Below are 17131 nucleotides of genomic sequence, written 5' to 3' on the forward strand. Positions count from 1 at the left end.
ATTATTTTTACAACCAATATTTGGCATGCCAAGCAACAGATTGGGTCTGATAGTGCTTATAAAACATATTTATGCATATTGGCACATATTAAAAGGAGGAACCCAATTATTTGTCATATTATTTGTAGACCCAATATTTGACAAGACATCACTAGGTCAAGGTTTTAGTAAATATCTCAGGTGATTTTTTGGTCTTTGCACTCAATTTTATGATTCGCTAATAATCAAAAGTAATGCAAGGCACATTTTCAAATAATTGTATTATATTTCAAAGGGATGCTTTTTTGGAGACTTGTTGAGAGAATCTTTGGCAATGTATGTTGTCATTGATGCCAACACTGATGTCTAACAATATGTGTTGCCACATAGTTTGGACAGAGGAAGAATGTGTTATGGTCATTGATACAAAAGTCAATCTCTAGCTTTATCAATTGACAACATATTAGTCCGGAGTTCATGAATTGTGTGTTTTCTCATGATATAACCCATGTCCAAAATGGAGAAACTTTGGTCAAAGGTTTCATGCTTGGATATGTCTTGATTTTGTCATGGTTTAGTTTCATGACTAAGAATTTGAAGAAAATGACTAAGCATTGATACAGTGAGTTTCTTTATGTATGTGGGTTAGTGTTTTGCTCTACATTGCATTCTTTGGTTGTGCAGATCTAGAGTTAGGTTTGGTGATGGCTTATTGTAATGTGATAAAATTAGAAATTAGGGTTTAAGATAATAAAACCACTAACTAGCCCAATTAAGTTACATTGAAAGAGGGTTGAACCCAATAGATCTAGGCTCAATGCTTGTGGGAAAGAGACTGAAATTTTTATTAGATTCAATTGGTTTTTGTTTGACTTATCCTCTTTCTTAAGTTGAATTTGATTGATTGTGAAATTAGGGGAAAAATTAAATTATTGAAGTAATTTCACATAAACAGTAAGCTACAAATATCCCACTGAGCCACTAACTTGAATCTAGGAAAAAGAAAGTGTGTTAGACCTGTTCCCAGAAGTTGAACCTGATTTTTTTGGACAAGGTAGCATAGATCTGCCCTGTTCTCTTGAATTTTTCATCGTCAAAAGATAAACTTGTTTGTCATTTTTTGACTCTACTAGATTTCCCAAGTACAACTCTTCTCTTGTTTCCTTCACATAAAAAGAATGATAAATATGTTGGGAATAAGGGTTCGCCTTAGGTAAAACCTTGATTTTGAAATTAACCATAAAATTGAATTGATAAATGCAATGAAAGATTGAAATAAATATTCTTTTGAAGGAAAGACTAAACTTGGAATGTAATGTTTGAAACCATAATGTTTACCTTGATGAAGTCTTGTTTGTATTCACACAAAGATATTAGGGTTTCATATAGGATGTGTTCATAAAATATTGATCATGAATGCCATCTCCAATGCTTGAACTTAACTTCACTTCTGATACAATACTTGATGAATGACTGATTACTTGCTCACTTGAATTTTCTAGAGTGTATATGTTGATTTCAATTCATTAGGTTTAAAATCAGAGGGTTAGGCATCATTTCATACTTGACCATAAAAAATCAAATTGAATCTTTGCAACAAGCTGACATGAGATCCAAATTCCCACTCATCAATGATGACCATTAGGGGGCAATTTGGGGCCCAATTAAGGTTCCTAAGGTGTGATATGCCTTGGTTGTGATTTAGGACCATACCATAGTATTTCACGGTCCTAATTTGGGACCAAGGCATGGTACGCTCTGGTCCTAGAAATTAGGACTCGAAAAATAGGGTTGAACTAGGAAATTGATGAAAATGCAAAATAGGTAAGTGGTGTGAGTAGAAGCAATCAGGCCTTGGAAATTGGAATGCCAAATTGAGGCCTGAGTGAGGACAAAATTGAAGGTGAATACAATTTAGGATGCTACATATAGCCCCCACTTTAGCAGGAGTATGGGACTAGGCATATTCACAGTAAAGTACAAATTTGCATTGAAAGACTTCTATCAAGATATAAAAGAGATAAGACACACTAAACCCCCAAGGAATTTAGGATCTTACAACTCTAATATCAAGATAAAAGGGATAACATAATAGGAGAGAGAACACATGACTTCACTAGCCTAGTAATATTTCTTACTATGAGTCATGAAAAAGAAAAATACCAAATTACAAAGAAAAAGGCTCAGTTTGAAAAGTAACTTGAGTATGAAAACATGTCATAGTGTGTGTATATTGAGTGGAGTGTATTCAGGTTCACCAAATTTAATGTCAGAAATTAGGAATTAGGGTTTAAGATAATAAAATTGTGCTAACTAACCCAAATGACCTACTTACATTGAAAGGGGGTTGAACCCAATATATCTAGGCTCAATCGTTGTGGGAAAGAAACTTAGATTCTAATTAGATTTAACTATTTTTTGTTTGACTTGTCTTCTTTCTTAATTTGAATTGGATTGATTGTGAAATTAGAGAAAAATAATGAATTATTGAAGCAATTTGGAGTAAATAGTAAGCTACAAATATCTCACTAAGCCACAAACTTGAATCTGGGTAAAAGAAGACGTGTCAGACCTATTCCCAAATGTTCAATTTGATTTTTTGTGACTAGGTAGCACAAATTCGCTTTGGTCCTTCAAAATTTTCATCATCGAAAGCAGAACCTTTTCGTCACTATCAAATCTATCAGATTTCTCCATTACAACTCTTTACTTATTTACTATACATAGAAAGAAAGGGAAATATGTTGGGAATAGGGGTTTGTCTTAGTTCAAACCCTAGTTTTGTAATTAACCATGAAATTGAATTGATAAATGCAATGAAAGACTACAATAAATTACTTTCCTTTTGAGGGAAAGATTAAATCTGAAATGTAATGCTTGAAACCATAATACTTACCCTGATGAATTTTTGTTTGTTTTTACACAAAGATATTAGAGTTTCATGTAGGATGTCTTCTTAAAAAATTGATCATGAATGCCATCTTCAATTCTTGAACTTGACTTCACTTCTGATTCAATGCTTGATGAATGACCAATTACTTGCTCACTTGAATTTGCTACAATATAGATCTTGATTTCTATTTGTTAGGTTTAGAATGAGAGGGGTAGACCTCCTTTTATACTTTACCATCAAAAATCAAATTGAATTTTTGCAATAGGTCGACACAAGATCTAAATTCCCACTCATTAATGATGATTGTTAGGGGAAATTTGGGGCCCAATTAAGAGGCCCAAAGCATGGTATGCCCTGGTCCAAATTTAGGACCAAGGTGTTGTATTCCCTAGTCTTGAAAATGAGGACTCTAAAAATGGGGTTGAGTTAGGAAATTGATGAAAATGAAAAATAGGTAAGTGGTGTGAGCAGAATCAACATTTCAATTAGGCCTTGGAAACCAAAATGCCAAAGTGAGGCCTAAGTGAGGACAAAATTGTAGGCGAGTACTATTTAGTGTACTACATTTAGCCCCCACTTTAGCGAGAGCATGAGACTAGTCATACTCATGGTAAAGTAAAAAGTTGCATTGAAAGACTTCTATCAAGATATCAAAGAGACAAGACACACTAAGCCCCAAGGGACTTTGGGATCTTACAACTCTAATATCAAGATAAAAAGGAGAACATAAGAGAAGGAGAAATAACACTTGATTGCACTAACCTAGTAAGGTTTCCTTACTATGTCATGAAAAATAAAAATACCTAATTACAAAGAAAAAGGCTTAGCTCACAAAGTAACTTGAGTATTCAAAAACATGTCATAGTATGTGTATATTGAGCAGAGTGTATTCAAGTTCACCACAATGTAAGGTGGGAAAATTAGGAATTATGATTTAAGATAATAAAATAACTAACTAGCCCAATTAACCTACTTACATTGAAAGAGGGTTGAACCTAATAGATCTAGGCTCAATCCTTGTGTGAAATAGATTGAGATTCTAATTATATTCAACAAGTTTTTGTTTGACTTATCCTCTTTCTTAAGTTGAATTTGATTGATTGTGAAATTAGGGCAAAATAATGAATTATTGAAGCAATTTGACATAAAAAGTAAGCTACAGATTTATCACTGAGCCACAAACTTGGATGTAGGCAAAATAAGATGTGTTAGACCTATTCCCATAAGTTTGGCTTGATTTTTTGGGACTAGGTAGCACAAATCTTCCCTAGTCCTCCAAATTTTTTGTTGTCGAAAATTGAATTTGTTTGTCACTGTCGACTCTGCTAGGTTTCTTGGGTACAACTCCACATGTATTTCCTACACACAAAAAGAAAGGGAAATATGTTGGGAATAAGAGTTTACCTTAGGTCAAACCTTTGTTTGGAATTAACTATGAAATTGAATTGATAAATGCAATGAAATACTTAAATAAAGTACTTTCCTTTTGAGGGAAAAACTGAATCTGAAATGCAATGCTTGAGATGAAGTTTTGTTTGTCTTCACACAAAGATATTAGGGTTTCATTTAGGATGTCTTCATAAATCATTGATCATGAATGTCATCTTCAATGCTTGAACTTGACTTTACTTATACTTCAATACTTGGTGAATGACTGATTACTTTCTCACTTGAATTTTCTAGAGTGTAGATATTGATTTTAATTTGTTACATTTATAATGAGAAGGATAGACCTCCTTTTATACTTGACCATCAAAAAAATTGAATATCTGCAACAAGCCAACACGAGATCCAAATTCCCACTCATCATTGATGACCATTAGAGGGGGCAATTTGGGGCTCAATTAAGAGGCCCAGAGCATGGTACACCCTGGTCCTCAAAATCGGGACTCCAAAAATGGGGTTGAACTGGGAAATTGATGAAAATGTAGAATAGGTAAGTTGTGTGAGCAAAATCAGCATTGTAATCATGCCTTAGAAATCACAACACCAAAGTGAGGATAAAATTGTAGGTGAGTACAATTTAGGACACTACACTTATGAGTATACAGTCAAGTTTTTAAGATGACTTGATTTCCTATAAAATAAGCTATTAGAAGTTGGTGTTTTACCTTTTATCATCATTCACGTATGTTGTGTATTATTTCATTTATCAAAATAGGTTTTGGGTATTTTTACTTCTCTTACTATGATAATTAGGTGTAACTTACCTTTATATGAGACAATTTAACCCTTTTGTAATATGTACATTGTGCATGCTTAGTTTCCAAATCTATCTCTAGATTATTAATCCTTTAAGCCTATTATAATATATATTGTGGCAACCTCCCTCCATAATATTTATTTTAAAATCCCTTACTCCACACATGCTTGCAAGTTTTGGTAAAAAATAAAGACTTGTGTGTGTTATAATGCATTTGAAGAAAGGTACAATTTTTTTTTTTAAGTTTCTTCATTGTGCACATCATGTTTTAAAAGTTGAAATTTATTTCACATATGCAAATATTTCAAGCAAATAACACCAAAAGATTGCATAGAAATAGCTTTTGTATTACAAAGAATGTGTAAGGTTACTCACACAAGCCGTGGGTATGACTAATACATGCAACAAGTAGAATGACAAACATATGTATAAATAGAATGAGAGAAAGAAAGATCTGTCATTGCCTTCAAATGACAAACCGTTGGTTAGTTGCTTCTTTTCTTCATGCTCCTAAGTGCTCTAAGAATACCTACAAGAGGTGAAGAATAGACGTGTTAGAGGTTGAGATCTCTATTTCTCTAACAATCTACTCATACACATATATATCATACTACAAATGGAAAGAAAATCAGATCAGATCAAGCAAGAGAATCAGAGAAATTAGAATGACAAATCATCAGAAGCTTCATGAGCTTCTTATTTTTTCTAACTTGTTTGTTCATTGTGTAGAAACAAATTTCCATGTCATGAATATCAAGTATGTGGGAAAAAATGGGCTCCCACAAGGGTTGAGCTCAGCATACATGTCATCACTCACAGGTTGAAACTAATCAGTTACCAAACTAGTGAGTACATCAAGCCATGATCCCATTACCTATCACTCAATGATAGTACAAATTGTCATCCAATGGCAGCATATACAACATGAACTTGATAGCACTCACTAGTCAACAAGCAACAAGAATCATCATGAGAATAAAAAAAGTATGCGAGTTCTTAGAAGGACTAGGGCTTCTTAGTTTTCATGAGGAATAAATAGAACTCAGCATCCATCACAATGAGAAATCTTAGCAAAACACAGTAGAGAGGCTTATGGCAGTCAAAGGGCACCATCCATAGTTTGAGATAAGTGATCAGACAGTATATAGTCCACTACGCACTCACTATACTAGCAAATATGAAAATTATAATAATAAAGGTGTATTACAAAAGGGACAACCCATGGTGCCATAGCAATATCAAGACATTGATGACCATCAAGCACTTATTAGCAACCTAGACAAAGTATGATGGAGCCTTATTGATAGATGCCAACTTTTGACAGTCAAAGACAGTTAGAATAATAATCTTACCTTAGAGAATTGAAATATCACATAGGGAATTGAAGAGTTAGAAGATTGTTAAAGCCACAAAGTGCAGAGAGAACTACTATCAAATTTGTCAAAAGACAGTATATGTTCCTGTAGCAGCAGAGAGGGAATTACAACACATCAAAATTAACATGTTGATAGATAGAGTAATGAAAAAATCTTTATAACAACATCATTTTTCTCAAAAATAATGTAGTCTTATGCACCTACTTAGTGCCAAAAAAGGTTTAATCTATTAGTCTCAAACCATGAAGTAGGCCTATCACAAAGTCATGCAACCCTTGTCACGGTCTAGAAAAGATAGTAGGTTACAACAAGAATTCTCTTGAAGGAGACAGAGTTATCAAGGACTGAGATCGTACAAAGGTAAAGATCCAAACACATAATAATCTGAGTTTTCACAGAGCTAAGAGAAGAGGGTAATGACATATGGATATACAGTGATAAGGAACTGAGTTATTGAATACAATGACATGAAATATTCAAGGGGACCTTTTTAAGAACTTCAAAGTGTAGCAAATCGGTATCAAAATAGGGATAAGAATATGAAAACAAGGAAACCTCTGCTCATGAAGACCAAGAACACGACATCATCATCGTCAAAAAGATAATCATAAGAGTTGCAAATTAGATCATAACAAACTATTCAGTAAAGATATTAAAAGCAACTTAAGGGGATTATAATCATAGAGATACAAATGTTAATAGTCCTACATATGCAAAAAGACAGTCAAATATCCATGTTCATATGCCATAGTGACCTTATCAAAGGCAGAATAGTGATAAAAATCATAGAGAAAGAGAAGTTCCAAAACTTCTATGAGATAAACATCTCTTCAAAAGCTACAGTCCTAGAAGATCAATCACAATGATAACAGAAGTGTATATGTATATATTTGGACTGTCATGTTGGTATTGCATGAAGATTGCATTGAAGAAGTATATTAGGAAGTGTTGTCATTGATGTCAATAGAAACCAGTAGTGAAGCAGTGAAGATCAATTGGTAACCCTATCTAGTTGAGATGTAGAAACCTAACCGATGAAGCTTGGAGATTGGTTGAGATGATTTATGACCAAATGATGATCGGTGATGAAGATGCCACGAAAGCATGTTGCACGTGATGAGTTTCAAAAAGGTTTTGGTGCATAAAGATAATCGTTTATTTTGGGAATGATCAAATTCATAGTATGAAGTGACAAACGTGTGTTGTGTTACAAGATTCAAAGTGCGATGATCTAGGAGCAGTTGTAGATGCCTAGAAGAATCTAAAGTTGTTATATTACCCTATGCAATGTAGTCTAACGATCAAGATTGAACCGATGTGTTTGTAATCTCTATGAAATTTTTAGGGTTTGTGTTGTGTTACTGACCTAATGTATTTGTTCATAAGGTCGATGGATTGATTGATATAGTGGTTGGAAAATTTGATTAAGTGTGAAAGTAATTATTGTCGAACCAGGAGGTGTGTCTACAAAATGATGTGAAGGAAGATAGGAGAAGTAAAGGATCTGATTCAGTAAGAAAGTGTTATTTTCAGATCGATCAAAGAATTGTTGTTCTCTAACCATTACAACAGTTTGAAATCCCCTCACAAGGTAAGCTCTAACATGCTTGTTGTTGAAATCCTCTAACCAGGTGATCCATTAGCTTGGATTTGCAATCCTCCATTGAGGTTACCTTTAACAGGGTATTTGTAGTCATTCCCCTAACCAGGTGGTCCTTAACCGGATTTGTTCCTAACGTAACATTCTTGTATAAGCTTCTAACCAGGCTTGGCTCCTAACAGGGCGAACTTCAGAAGAGTTCAAGAATACTTGTGGGTATTCATCCCCACCGTGGTTTTTCCCATTTGGGTTTCCACATGAAAAATCATTGTGTCAAGTGGTGAATGATTTTGTGAATGTGTTTTTGGTATGGTTGATATGAATGATCGATAAATCTTTATAGATATATCTAAATGATTGGAAATGATCTGAAATATGTTATTATTAGTATTAGTGAAGTGGTTTAAGGTTTTGGTCAAAGGATATTTAAGTTTCAGATCTGTTGCATTATATCACTAAAGTATTAGATCAACTGGTAAGGTTTAATAGAGCAGCTGCAGATTTGTTAAAGTGACTAAACTGGTAAACTTTGTGAGTATATTTTAAGATGAAAATAAGTTTGGTGAAAATTTAGTTTATTTTCCAACTATTGATTCACCCCACCCTCCCTCTTAGTAGTTGACCGAATTTTTTTAGTTTTATTATATTATCATGTCATAGGATTATGAGAAAGAAGGTTATATATATATATTAAAATAACCTTTGGAGAAATCCTCACAATGCCAAGGATCAATATAGTTGCACAATTCATGATTAAAATTTTTAAAGGAAGATTGAGTTGTAAATAGGGACATTGTTCATTGCTCAAAAGACCATCAATCTAGAAGTAGCACATGACAGATACATTCTTAGATTAGGCTAAGAACAAAAAATTATATGTACCTCAAGTCAAGACAGTATATACAAAGTATAAAAAAGTGCAGACATAGTCACTAAGCATCCATAGTTTCTAATCACGGTGCAAGGAACAGTCTATGAGCCACTCAAACTAAGATGGGTCATAGCCTCCAAGGAGATAAAGAACATGTGGTTATGATCAAGATTATGCACAGTCAAGGTATCTAAAATTACAATCCATAGAAAAGAAAAATACAAACTAAACCATAGTCATCCAAAGCTCATTGTTACAAAAGGATAGAGAAGTATTCAAATTTATCAAAGAAATATACAAAATACAGTTAGCATGGAGTCATTAATTCAGATATACGCACAATAGAGATAGAGGGAGACCATAGTGCAATCCTAAAAAAACATTGATTAAAAATAAAGATGCCAAGGGCATAAAACTTAAAGAGTCTCGGTCATATAGAGACAAAAATGCAAAAGATGGTCCCAAGAGATTGCAATCATAACATGAAGATGACAACCGTCAACCAGGGATTTTATTCTATAATGAGATAAAAGAGATTTTAAAGGTTAAAGACAAATTAATAGCATACATAGATCACTACCCGAGTATAGCAAGTCACGATTAACTACAATTCCAACAAAGAATAAACAACTATTGAAATATACCAAGGTCCCAAGTGTGAAGCAAAGATTTCAAGACAATCATCATGATAAAACAAGTAGTCATTACTAACCCTATGCATTAAATATTGTAAGGACTGTCAGGGCAGTGAAATAATGAAGTATCAGTCAAGGCCCTTGAATAGAAATAAAATTGTCTTATGCCCAAAGCATGAAGAAATAGCAGTGGTTCAGTATAAAAGAGCATATAGAGATGAAAGATCAGTCACAACTCACATGATAGTTTGACAAAGGGGATTGATACAACCATGCATCAATGGCACAATAACAGTCCAAGTGCATACATTATATGAGCTTCAAGACACTCCAAAATCCTTATCAATAAGGATCATCAAGGAGAAGTGCAAGGAGATAGAGATCAATCTTTTCATCAATGACATCCAAAGAAAGATATAGTCCCCACAACCACATGACAAGATTGACAAATGAAAGAACAATAATCTACACAAATACAACATAGGGAACAAACTACTTTATAGTCTAAGAAATCAGAACAGTTTTTGCAGTCATCAAAAGTCAGTCATGACTTCAAATACATTTCAAGTTTTAAGAAATGCAGTCATGACATGAATATTTTTTTATATTCCTAAGATCCATGCAATGAGAGTAGACAACTTACGTAAAGTCATAAGACCCACCTTTGATAGTCAAATCAATTATGAGAAAACACCATCATTCACATGCCTTCTCAAATCTGAGATGTCTATCAAAAAGTGAGCCTTTAAAAGCAGAATTGATACAAGTCAAAGACCAATAGGCAGCATATTAAATGAAAAGAGATAATTATTACAGTTAAAGATTTTTTATCAAAAGACAACCATAGTAGAGGTTGTAGTTTAATAAAGTGAGCAATATGGGGCAACATCTTGATTATTAAAGAAAGAACATCAATCTCAAAAAAATATAGTCATGAGAAAAGTGATTGTTGTCACAGAAATATCCCTGTCAGAAAAATGTAAGGAAACTTACAAGTAAAGTACAATGATAGTAGAGCATAATAGAAAGAGGTATCAAATTCAAAGAAACCAATACTCGGTGGATACAACAAAAAGGCATTGAAGATTGTAAAAGGTAGTCATCCTATAATAAACAAATCACTGTTGTAAGTGTCTCCATGCTTAAGGTTTTAGGCACTGTTAGTAGTCATAGCAACATAGCAAGGAGCAACCACCAAGATGATAAACCTAGGAAAGAGAATGATCGAATTAAAATAATAAGAACATGAAAAAATCAACTTCAAAGGACAATAACTATCCTAAGGAACAAATTCAAATCAAACACTTACATATTAAAACAGTGAGTAGGTTTCAAAAAGCTAAATACGGTCCAATTGAGATTTGTACAAAGAGCAGTCCTTACTCTACAATCATAGCAGATAGACTAATAAAAGCTAAAGAAACATCAAACATTGAGGATAGTCAATAGTCATAAGGTATGCTAATTGATGCATAAGCAAAGGATTGATGAAGTGAAATGATTACTATTGTGACAAAGCACAACCATGGTGGCTGAAAGAATGAGGTAAATACAATCCAGGATCAAATACAATGATTAGCATAAGATCTTGGAGTCTTTTTTCCCAAATATTTGAAAGTCATTAGGGTTTTAATTATATTTCTTTCCATACACAGCAAATGAAGAGATGCAGAAGCTACCACTGATATTCATACAAGTATAAGGGTTTTCACAAAAAAACCCTAAGTATATGTATGATTTAAAACAAATAATCTATAATATATCTTTTAGAGATGAGTGGCAGAGGAAAGAAGGTCTTCATGTATGAGAAAGGCAGCCAAGTAAGAGTCTCATGACGATAAAGAAAGTCATGAAAATCTCTGCCATTAACAGATTTCACAGTAACCTAAAAGATAGTCATATCCTTCCAATAAAAATAACAGAGAGATGCATGAAAGGAAGGCCAAGGATAAATCCTAGTTCATGCATGAAAAAGGTAAAACTTTGTGTTTTTCTTCCATAAAGAAATAATGACACAAAAAATAGAGAAGGGTAGCACTCACCATGCAAGAAGTCCAAGTCCAACCATACCTTCAAATCCATTTCAAAGTCCCAGTTGAAGAGTCAAGGGACATAGTTCGAAATCCAACAAGTGTTCATGATGGCGACAAAGCAAGTCTTCTCAAAAGATGTAAACAGGAAAAGTGAGGAAATGCCATGTTTCTAGGGTTTGATATGCCCTAATTTGGGCTTGATGAGATTTTTTTTATTTTTCATAAAATAAATAATACATGTATTGCATATCGTGGTTGTTGGGACTCAAAAATTCATGCCTGATTTTTGAGGTCCCATGTAAAATTTTGTCCAATTGCACTCAGTTTTGCCTTTGTGTGATATGCCTAAGTTGCTCTATTTGAGAGCTTGCCATTTTGAAGCCATTGAATACCATGCAAAATCCCCTTGGAAGATTGTTATACACATTATCGATATGCCATATACCTATTTCCAGCCTCCCACAATCAATTATGATGCATTTGTAAGGTCTCCTTTGGAGGTCCTGAGGTTAGGTCTGCATTTTCTGGATAGCCCTATTTGAGGCCTTGTATCTTTGCACTAGTTGATTTCCAAGCTAAATGGAGAATTTCTTGTATTTTCCTACTATTTTTTGATGCCCCATGCCAATTTTATTAGCCTCACGAATCCATTTGACATGTTTCCCAAGCCAATTCCATTTGCAAAAAGTTTAGTTCTGCAATTGAACATTGTCAAGAAACAATCAGGAGCCCACTTTGAAAATTCATGTTTTGTGCTCAGTTAACCTGCACTTTAAATAAATTGTACCTTGTGATTCTCTATAAAATTGTCTACCATATCCCAGATTTGTAGCCCCCCAGCTCATCATATGATCAGTTTTTGAAGCCCATTCCAAAAGAAACTTTTCAGGGTTCCAACATCAGCAAGTTCAAAAGTTTCAGAAAAGCCTGAATAGGCAACTTGGATAGTGAACAACTTTTGACTCAGATGTCATTTTGATGATCCATCAAATGCCACAGATTCTATGTTTTACAGTCTATCAAATTGACAGGTTAAAAGTCTTGATTAGGTGATTTGGGAAGTTTTTAAGGCCTGTTCCTGGAGCTCCTCGGGTGTTTTGGGTAGAATCCAGGGTTCCATAAATGTCAAATTTAAAGATTCTGGATTCAGTTTCTAGCTCCTTGGGCATTTCCACTCAGTGAATCAGAGCATTTTGGTCAGATCAGTTGCATGGAAATGAATTTTTTTTAGCGGGCCCAACTAAAACCGTGACCCAGTAAGATCCAGCGCGGCGCGCCAAAGAAAATAGAAATTGTTTAAGTGCTTTGACTTAAATAATTTTTAAAAATATATATATTTTTGAGAGATATGATTTTAGTTGAATCCTTCGTTTGATTTAAATAAAATCTATTTAAGAGGAAAATCAAAGTTTATTAGATCATTTTTAATGATTTAATAAATAGGAGTTTGGAATTAATTAAGAATGGAGACAATTCAAAGTGAGTGATTTTAAATCATTCCAAGAATTATTTTAATTTTTAAAATGCTACCCATTTGTGGATCTTGACGGGCCCGCAAGAATATGATAGCCTACAGCGAGGTCGAGTAACTTTGGTCTAATTTTTTCAAAATCATCAATGAATGAATTTCATTCATTTAAGAAATATGCAAAGATTACATATGGTGGGCCCCCGTAAAAAAAATTCAACTTCCCCAAAGTCATTTGGACCCTCAAATATCTCATTGCTTATCCTGCACAGTGAATTTGAAAGTGAAAATACTTGGCGGGATAAGAGGAAGCCGAATGCAAAAGGAAAAGGGTAGAGCCCTATCTTGCGGATCGCAGTAGGAACCACAACCAATCCGCGGGATAAAAAGTTAAGCAGGCGGGGGGAGATCTTTGTTATCTCGCTCTCCCTAGGGACAGGTCAAAAATTAGCGTGGGATAGAGTTCATTGCTCAACGGATGGAATAATTTCTTATCCCGCGATGGATAACAGCGCATAGAAAAATCATGCGAGATAAGTGGAATATTAGGGCAAGACAAGGCAATGAAAGGGAAGTGAATGTGGAAAACAAAGAAGATTTAGGGCAAGCACGAGCAATGCGTGTGGATGGGGCTCTAAGGTTTTGGAGACGTTCACTCAGGCGAAACAACTCGAGTGGATACGTAGAGACTATGTATGGTGAAAGGCGTTGCAAAAAGGAAGAGGAGTAATTTTATCAAATATACACCATACGCCATGATTGGTGATTTTTCTTTTATCTTTTGTCATGGAAAACATCAGTTGGAAGCAAACTAAAATAATGAGACTGTTTTCTTAGTGGCATTGTAAAGAGATTGTTATGCATACCAAATTCAAAACAATGGCGATGCAATATGCTTAACCTATAAAATGCAAAGCGTGAGAAGCTTACCAATGTGCCATGCTGGCACGAAGAACATTCGATTAGGGCATGGATTTCCATCAAAGAGAGGAGGAATGTTATGACTTGCCTAGAATCCATCCTTGTCAGTGTCGATGTGCAGCATTTGAGGCTTTAATTGGGGAAACGATTAACTGCATAGAAAATGCACTGTTTAAGAAATTTGATGGAAGTGACTCTTGATGCATGGGAAAGCTTGCAAGTTAGATCCAGATGCTATGAAATATAGCAGAGGACGCAACCCTTGGAGCATCCAAAGCCAGTGCCTATACTTGCAGAGATGGTCAAAAACACAATTACAACGACTTTAGGATGGCCCTTTGAGAGCAGTAAAGGCAGACAATAGTGTTATTGAAGACATTTTCAAGTGGTATGGAGCATTTCAATCCTCCAGTCTGTGGGAGATAAAGTATGGGGTGTGATGGTTGCGGGTCTTGTAGAGTGAACCGTATCCTCAGGGAAAGTTGCATATGAGTTGAAGTACAACACAACTCATGCCAAGGAATTTTGAATTTTGCAGATGGTTATGGTAGAAATGAGGCGTAGGGATTGTTTGCACCACCACCTGCAAGTGATTACTTGCAAATGGGTAACACCCAGAGGAAGTGGCAGTGTGCTGGTCGCAGCAAAGGATTGATCCATGTAATAAAGAGTATTAAACGATGGTTGTGCAATAGCCCATTCTGCAATTATCATGCTCATTTTAACAACATCTATTTTACCATTCAATACAACACTATGATGGATCAGTACACAAAGGGGTATATTTGGGCAATGTGGGTCTAACTTTAGTCCCAGTTTTGAAGTGATTAGCGAATCATACCCTTAGATGCATAAACTTTGTTATTGCTTGAAGATTCATAGTATAGTGTGATTTGCTGAGAGAGGTGTTGAATATCTTGTGCAACAACTAGAATGTGATGAACACCCATGATGCAAGGGGGATCGATTTTCCAGATAAGTGTGGAGCAAAGATATGTGCAAAAGGGGCACTTTGATGAAACCATGAAGACATATTACCACCAAGCTCTTTATGTGTAGATCGGAGTATAATTTTTTAGTTAACAAGAGTTAAGGACAAAGCTGATAAAAAGGGAAAATTTCATTTTACTGCTATGAGCAATATTAGGTTGATAAAATATGTCTCAGAAGGAATTTACATTGGAGCTTATAGTGTTACATTGCACAATTGTTCACTCAATAATTTGCAACAATGTGAGTATTTTCACCCAAAATGAAATTATTTCACTAAATGTGTCGCACGTGATATTTTCATGAATGAGGTAGTTTTCACCCAGAAAATGGTATTTTCATCTTATTTTAAGAGAGTGAAAGTTGTATGGTTAGGGAAAATGTCAAAGATGAAATTGTGAGTAAGGGGCTTTAAGATTTAAAATGTTCACTTGATATCACAATACAGTAAGATGAATATTTTCCCCAGAGGTGAATCTTTTCAGAATATGAAGCAAATAAGGGAGTATTTTGTGACAAGAGAAAAAATTATAAAATGACAAGGTATTTCTAATATAGTTGTACATTTTTCATTTTACATCCAAAGGAAAATTCATGGTAAAGAGAAACATTTTCCAGTCCAAGAGGGGTAATTGCAGACATGTGAATAGAAAATGAATTCAAAGATGATGGTGCACTAAAAGTTGGATGCAATTGGTGAAAGGGATTAAATTGCCTTGAGGGAGTGCTTTCAGTAAATTTGAAAGTCGTCCTCACCAAAGGGAGCCCATTTCTAATTTTCAATCAATAGTAAAAATCTTTGCCAAAGGAGTGAATTTTCTGGAAAGCAATGCAGAAAATAACAATCACATGTCTTTTCCAGCAAAGGGAGAGTTTTTTGCCATTTTCAGCTAGAAGGAGGATGCATGGGAAAAATCAGATTTTGACTTCCACCACAAAGGGAAGTTTCTTTTTTTCTGATTAAACTAAGAAGTGTGTTGATGACAGAGATGGCCAAAGGTGAATTAGAGGGTATTTTTTCAGGTAGTGATACAAAAGTGAACTTCTCCAGTCAGAGGTGGACAACTTCCTAAAAATAGAAAACATTGGTAGTGGGTGTAAATGTGAGTTGACAAGTGCACCAAAGTGATTATTTTCAGATTTTCAACACACTTTTCCAACAAATTTTAAAGTGCAAAATATGGGAATTTTTGGTTGATGAGCAAAGTTGAATGTGACAACTATTGCAATTTATTTTCTCCAGATTTTCAAAGGTCACATTCAAATTTTGAGTGCAAGTTGAAGATCCATTTTGGAGGAGAAAATGCAGATTCAAAATTGAAGACAGTGGGGATGGAGACATGTGTCAAGTTGTGATGCACTCTAGGGTTTTTCTAGGTCTTTCTCTCTTGTCTACTTATTCTATTTTCTCCTCATTGTGAATGGTTCCAAGCCTGATTTTCTGCTAAGGCAGACAAATACTTTGTAAGGATTTTTTGTAAAGTGTTCTTAGTTAGGTATAGATAACTAAGAGTTTGTCTTAATTATTTTGTCTTTTGATTTGAAATGTGCTTCATAGTCTTATGGTATCAACTTGTTGTCTCTATTTTGGAATGCAAGTTTCTTTGAGTGAAATAATCAAGGATTATTCTCAGTCTTCAAGCACATTTGTTGTTTTGAGTTATATTTTCTGATTGCTATCTGTTTAAGGGTTGGAGCAAATGCTTTCATGAGTATAATGGGATTCTTGTGTTTCATATGGAAAACTATATGATTATTTGATAATATTTCAGTGACCATGTTGTTACAAGTTAATAGCATTCAACAGGTCTTCAAAGTATGTTTTGGATGCAATAACCTAAGTGATCTTTTATGTGACTTTGTTGTCATCTCTTTGGCATTGGTCATTTCTTTACAAGTTCTAGTTCAGTTGGTTCCATTTCTAATCAAAATCATTTAATTTTTGTTTTTCCTTTATGTTTTAGGAGTATAATTAGTTTCGTCTTGTTCTCATTATTTTATGGAGCAAAATGGGATTATGCTCAAGTAATGGTGACATGTCAAGCACCCATTATCATGTTGGAATCCAAGAAAATAGAGAGGGGGAGATCAGTGTTGGAACCAACCAATATACTGGTACATATATAATTAAAAGAAGTAAGGCAATCAATGAACCAACCACA

The sequence above is a fragment of the Cryptomeria japonica genome, chromosome 8, assembly GCF_030272615.1.
Source record: "Cryptomeria japonica chromosome 8, Sugi_1.0, whole genome shotgun sequence".
NCBI lineage: Eukaryota > Viridiplantae > Streptophyta > Pinopsida > Cupressales > Cupressaceae > Cryptomeria > Cryptomeria japonica.